Source organism: Pelophylax lessonae (assembly GCF_965119305.1).
Source record: "Pelophylax lessonae genome assembly, chromosome: 1".
In the NCBI taxonomy this organism is placed as follows: domain Eukaryota; kingdom Metazoa; phylum Chordata; class Amphibia; order Anura; family Ranidae; genus Pelophylax; species Pelophylax lessonae.
Genome location: NC_138768.1, coordinates 375,417,569 through 375,425,072, shown reverse-complemented (window position 1 = coordinate 375,425,072; position 7,504 = coordinate 375,417,569).

Sequence of the window (7,504 nt, the reverse complement as noted above, 5' to 3'; positions counted from 1 at the left end):
GTCCCCTCTATCAAATTTGAACTTGGTTAAAAATAAAATTATGTGGTTTATGTCTAATGAAAAGCTTGCAATTTTATATGACAAAACCCATTAAAATGAAAAAATTTGGTCACCCTGGTTTAAATCTTTCCTTTCTTCTGATATTGATAATTCCCTACTACTCTTATGACTTAATCATACATCCCATACATTTCAACTTTTGTAAACCCTGATTTGGTATTCCTTTCCAAGGTTTCCCCCTATCTATAATTTATTTTGTAACTTATTATCTGTTACTTCACCTTTATGTTACTGATTACCCATTTGTTATGCAATTGTTTTCTTTCTCATCATATGTATATAAGATTGTATTTTATTTCTTCTTTTCTTTCTCTTCTATATTTTAAACCTAATAAAAAAAATGTCCATTCTGATCTTCCATAGTTAATTTTCTGCCCTCTTATAATCTTGAGGTTGATTCCAAGGTGAGCAGAATCACAATCACTAGTGGGTGATGATGGAGGAGGTGAGCACATGTTCACAGAAGATCACAGTAAAAAGCACACAAGTTATTTAAGTCAATTAAACTTTTTTGAGTAACCTTTATATTTTTTCACCTTTTTGCTTCGCTACTTTAATTTGTGGAGGATTTGGAAGTTATATGCTGGACTTTCATTTAGTCTATATGCATTGATCAATAATATTTGGATTGCACATACAGTATATATATATATATATATATACCATATTTTCCGGCGTATAAGACGACTGGGCGTATAAGACGACCCACAAGTTTTCCAGTTAAAATATAGAATTTGGGATATACTCGCCGTATAAGACTACCCCTTCAATGCAATGTCTATAATTGAGAATACCCTTAGAAGATACAAAAAAGACGAAAAAGACTGTCCACTCAATACAATTCCTTTAGAATGTCTAAGCAGTATAGAATTAGCCACCACAACAGATGTTGAAAGCCTTTCAATATTTTTTGGGAATCACTATTTCCTGCAAATATTATCAGGATAATTAGGGAACCACAAATGTTCAAGTAAAACAGTATCGCTCTTTTTATGATCCAGACAATCTATCCAGTTTATGAATCTCCAGAAACTGAACATGACTACATGATTATATTTCAGTACCTTAAAAATGTTTATGGTTAGCCCTATTTGTGAATTGTGAATAGCATGAATCATGCAATTCATGACAGTTTGTTAATTTAAAAGGAAGTCTTATATGATCAATACCTTAGCATTTTTTAGCATTAGATACCGTAGGTCTCCTTGTCAGTCGGTATCCCTGCCGCAAATACGCATGCGCCGGATCTTCTCGCGCATGCGCGCCTACACAGCTTTACAGCGGGCCTCAGAAGCGAGACGCAGGGACACAGGGATGCGGAGAAGAAGGTAGGATACAAGGGCAGGCGGGTGAGATGGGTGAAAAAGGCTTATAGGCATGTTTTCCCTACACATCGACTTTCTCTCCATACCCTGGGCATACCGCAGATGTTTTTGAGCCACCACCCCCTCCACCGCATATTCTACAGTTCGACATATAAGACGATACCTGGCGTATAAGACGACCCCCGACTTTTGAGAAGATTTCCAGGGGTTAAAAAGTCGTCTTATACGCCGGAAAATACGGTATATATATATATATATATATATATATATATATATATATATATATATATATAAAATCTCATGCATTTATTTTAAAAATTGTTTTGCTTGTTGTTTATATTAGCACTGCACATAATCACTTGATATAATATACTGTTTATTATCTGTGGGTAATACACAGAGTGCTAGCTTGCTATTATATTACACTGAGAATTTTTGTTGCACGGGTGTGTTCTCTTATTATTATGAAAATCTGGGATCCTTGGAAAATATTATATCACCCAAAAAAAATGTATATAGTTTTCGGCACCTTTGAAACACCGAACTCCTAGCCTTCCTAATGGCAAATCACATTTATTCCACAGTGCTGCCATTGCTTGTGCCAACCCCACAACTCTTAATTTTTCTTTTACTTATATTTCATAGCTAGACCTCCCTTCTTCCTTTAGTTTTTCTCTCACTCCAAGACCATTTTATACATTCATTTCTATTTGTTTTAGCTTTTTTTTTTTTTTTATTACCCTTAATCATAAAATAGTATGGATATAACCACCATGTAATTCTAAATTGGACAATTACAAACTGATTGTCCTTGAAATTCCCTCAGATGTTGTCTAATGATTAAACTGTATATGACTGTCTATTTTATCGTACAATAACACTGAACAACACTTGAAACAGAAAGTTATTTACTAATACCCACAAAAGAACTCAGAATTGCCTGAAACAGGTTTAGCAGTTTAAAAGCGAATTTTAAGTATGTTTTCACTTAAACTGTGATTAAACTTTTATCTCCACTAGATGGCATTAGATGCATGAACATCAGATCTTTTTATCGGGCAATCTGTTTCACAGCCCTTTTAGCAAAAGACGCTACATGCGTTAGGAGAAAAAGAAAGCAATAAATCCATTCAATATTAGGTCATTTTGGCTTTAGAATATGTAAATTGTGGGATTACTTTTTAAGTTCAATTAAATGGGAGCTCTACTTTAGGCTAACTGATATAAAAGAGGATATGAAACCAGAATCATTCATATTTTTCCTTTATTTGTGCCTTATTACAATCAAACATTCCATCGTGACCAAAGTGTTGGCATTTATTATATTGGCCCTAATACATTTATTTATTGCATTATCTAGAATGCTTTCCATCTGTATTCTAGATAAGGTATTTACCCATAGCTGGGGGTAGGATGTTGGCATTGCTAATGTCATACAGTATGTCTGCTGCTGAATTTTTTTCATTGAAAATTATTTTAAACTAGAGGTCATACGGACAGAGTTCAAAGTAGCATTTAAAAAAACATTTTTCTTTTTGATAAACCTGGTTAGCTGTTTATACTGGTTCACAGGTATATTTCATTCAGGGTTCTGTGTACAGGATTATTATTACACATTACACATTTAATGCAAGGTAAAGTAGAACAAAAGTAAGTCAAAATGTTTTTTTTCTTCATTTTGGATACAGTAAGGGTTATAACCCATGTCAGTTTTTTTTGCAACCTGTGTCCCCTTGGGGACATCTCCATTCACTTCATGTCCTAAAGCCAGACCAGGAAGAGAAAATGAGAGAAATCCCTGGTTGTCACCTGGGTCCCCCAGATCTAGTGTCCCCATTGAAAGATTTTCCTTCTATTGCTGTCCTTGGGACAACTCAAAGTCTAGGATTTTCTTTTACCTTCACTTTCAATTATAAAGGTAAACAGGACAAATAAAGGGGCATAGACAGCATTAAAAACCCAAGAGGTATTCTAATCTTTCTCCACTCTATCCAAAACTGAAAAAAAAAGTTTACCCTTTTTTAATTTATGCAATGTAGCCCTCTTTTGAGAGTGTTATGAAAAAAGCCCCCCTCCCACAAAACAGGATATTGCACTAAACCTGTAGGTAGTTAAGAGAACCAGCACCTTTAGTAAGTGAAAGAGTCGGTTTGTTAATACAGTTAGCAGTGCCTCCACCCAGAACAGAGCCTCTGTGAACAGAGGGGATTCCCTTCCTGGGAAATTCATCAGTAATCTAAAAAACGTAATTGGGAGCAGAAGAACGACTGCAACCAGCATATGACATTATAGATTCACAGCAGTATAGAAATAATATAAGCTTTATGTAAGAAGAGATTATTAATAGTACATACATCCAATGTACAAACAGGTATTATTGGAAAAGGGCCCGATAGGAGTCCTGGTAGAATTGTGAACATATACCTGGGTATATATAGTTAATAATAGAGATACCTCCAGATTAGGGATGGGCTCTGTGTTCAAGTCGAACATGAGTTCGACTCGAACATCAGCTGTTTGTGTGTTTGCAGAACACACAAACAAATGGGGTGCTCAGTGGGAAGTTCGCCCACCGATAACCCCCCCTATAATGCACTGCGTAGTTGCAGTGCATTGATTGCTGATAATTGGCCAAAGCATGCACATGTATGCTTTGGCAAATTAGAGCACAATGTCCTGTCAAAGCCATGATTGGCCAAAAGCAGGGTGCCTTTAGGCAATCATGGCTCAGGGGCTAAGTCCACGCTCCACAGTATATAAGGCTGCTGCTTACATGGCAGGCATGTATAGTGTGTTACAATAGAGATTAGGCAGGTAGTTAATGGATAGTGTGTTGAGTTAGCTTAGTGCAATCAGTGTAGTGTACAGGCATACTCCACTTTTAAAATGTATGTATATGTTGTAGTCCTGGGTCCCCTCTCAATGCTTCCCAAGTTTTGTATCCCTGTCACTTATAGTTCAGGAGCGGTGCCATGCCAAGCTGACCAATATTTCCTGTAGATGTAAATGTTAACCACTTAAGCCCCGGAGGATTTTCCTGCTAAACGACCAGGGGGTATTTTGCGATTCGGCACTGCGTGACTTTAACGGACAATTGCGCGGTCGTGCAACGCTGTACCTAAACGAATTTGACGTCCTTTTTTTCCCACAAACAGAGCTTTCTTTTGGTGGTATTTGATCACCTGTGCGCTTTTTACTTTTTGTGCTATAAACAAAAAAAGAGCGTAAATTTTGCAAAAATAACAATATTTTTCAAATTTTTTTATATGAAATTCCCCCCAAAAAAATTTAAAAATCAAAATTTTTTAACATTTTCGCCCAATTTGTTTTATCCTACCTATGTTTGGTAAAAAAAAATCGCAAAAAGCGTATTTTTATTGGTTTGCGCAAAAGTTATCATGTTTACTAACAAAGGGAAAGATTTCTGTAATTTTTGTTGTTTTTTTTTAACGCGTAATGGCGGCGATCTGCGATTTTTTTTGCGGTACTGCGACATTGCGGCGGACAGATCAGACCCTTGACTGACATTTTTGACACTTTTGGGGTTACCAGTGACATTACTGCAGTAATCAGTGCTATATATATGCACTGTTACTGTAAAAATACACTGGTAGTGAAGGGGTTAACTTTATTTGGGAGGGAGGGGCTGTGTGTGTCCCTAGGGGCGTGCTTTCTACTGTGATTGGCTGTGGCTTGAGGTGTAAGGACACTGATCAACAGATCTACATAGTGGATCCGTCTGATCAGTGTTTTTACACCGAGGAGAATGACAGGTGGCTTGTTTACACAAGCCGCCTGACTTTCTCCCTCTCCCCCGACGATCGCCGAGTGACCGGCGGACATCGGGTCCGCCAGTCACACGCGCGGGGGGGTCCGTGACCGCGCGGGAGCGGGAGCGCGCCTCCGCGGGCGCGCGCTCGCTCCCCAGACCCTCCCAGGCTAGTGACGTTAATTAACGTCACTCTGCCTGGCAGGGGCTGACCGCCGCAGTAAATTTACTTGCGGCGGTCGGCAAGCGGTTAAAGACAGGGAGCAGTGCTATGCCAAGCTGACCAATATTTCCTATAGACGCCAATGTTAAAGACGGATAGTAGTGCTATGCCAAGCTGACCAATAGTTCCAATAGATGCCAATGTTAAAGATGGGAGCAATGCTATGCCAAGCTGACCAATATTTCCCATAGATGCCAATGGTAAAGATGGGGAGCTGTGCCATGTCAAGCTGACCAATATTTCCCATAGATGCCAATGAGCACTGAAAGCTGAAAATTGTGGTAAAGGGGTTAAGGGGAACCCTATGACAGAATAAAAAAAAAAATGATGTGGGGTCCCTCCCCACAATCTATACCAGGCCCTTTGGGTCTGGAATAGATTTTAAGGGGAACTCCACTCCAAAATGTAAAAAAAAATGACGTGGGGTCCCCCCAAAATCCATACCAGACTCTTATCCGAGCATGCAGCCTGGCAGGCCAGTAACGGAGGGGGGGGGGGAGAGCGAGCACCCCCTTTCCTGAACCATACCAGGCCCCTTGCCCTTAACATGTGGATGGTGCTTTGGGGTGCCCCCCAAAGCACATTGTCCCCATGTTGATGGGCACAAGGGCCTCTTCCGGACCACCCTGGGCTGTGGTTGTGGGGGTCTGTGGGTGGGGTTCTTTTCATAATCTCGAAGTCCCCTTCAACGAGCCCCCAGATCCCGCCCCCCCAATGTGAATGGGTATCGGGTACATAGTACCCCTACCCATTCACCAAAAAAGTGTGAAAAAAGTAAAACCACAGAACACAGTTTTTGACAAGGCCTTTATTAAAATGAAAAAAAAAAAATAGTGTCCCTCGATGTAAATCCATCGTCAATCACGACGCCCGCCGGACCCTAAAAATAGAAAAAGGGTAAAAAAGCTTCGCCACTTCCGAGGCTACCCGCCGTATGCCGCTCTTTAGCTTTGACAGCAATTTTATAGGCAAGAGGTGGGGCCACATGGTTATGTCACCCGGGGATGACGCTCCCTCCTGACATTCCCATGGGGGGCCTGGGATCTGGGGTCCCCTTGTTAAAAGGGGCTTCCAAATTCGAATAAACCCGTCGCCCCCAGACCCCCACAACCACAGCCCAGGGTTGTCGGGAAGAGGCCCTTGTTCCCATCAACATAGGGACAAGGTGCTTTGCGGGGAAAAGTTGAGCCCAGGTTGAGGACAAGCGGCCTGGTATGGGTTAGGAGAGGCAGAGCCGCTCACTCGTCTGGTATGGATTTCGCTGTTTTTTTTCACTTTTTTTTCTGTATTGATGGGAGCCAACAATATATATCAGCCTGGAGCAAGTTTAAATGACATTTTTTTCCTTTAGAAATGTCAGTATTGCTGCAGAAGGCTCGATAACTCGTACAGATGCGCCACTTTACAGGCACATTAGAGGACACCCCAAGCACAATATTTAAAGGAATTTTTCATTTTTATTGTTTCACATTAAGCATCATTAAAATCACTTCTCCTGTAAAAACGACTGTTTTAAACATATTTTTTTTTGCATTGATACATGTCCCCCAGGGCAGTACCCATGTCCCCATACACTTTTTATGGCAATAACTTGCATTTAAGCCTTTAAAATGAGGACTTTTGATTTTTCATGTTCGTGTCCCATAGACTTTAATAGAGTTCATAAGTTAGCTAGAACTTTTTCCCTGTACGAGATGTATAGGTGCGAACCGAGCAGGAGGGTGTTTGGCCCATCACTACTCCAGATGAATTTTGCAGCAGTTCTGCAAGTTCAGTTGCAGGGGCCCCTAAAGATGATACGGCATCTGTCTTTGTGTCGGAGACCTGAATACAAGATCAGTGGTCATGGGAGGGATTGTGCAACTGTTGTCCAACCAGTCTGGAATTGAGCTTCTCACCAGCAGGAACTGTGGTGTGGTACTGGAACTCAGAGTCAGCCTATCTACTCCATGCTTTAATCCCACCCTAGTAGTTTCTACTCTGACAAGCAACTGGACCTCTAACGACCAGATGCTCAACCTGGTTTTAGCCTATTCTAGCTTTTGAGGAAGGCTGCGGACAAAACCCGTTAGCAGATATGGATAATGTCATTGCTGTTGTGCATCAATAAAAGTTTGTTAAGGTAGA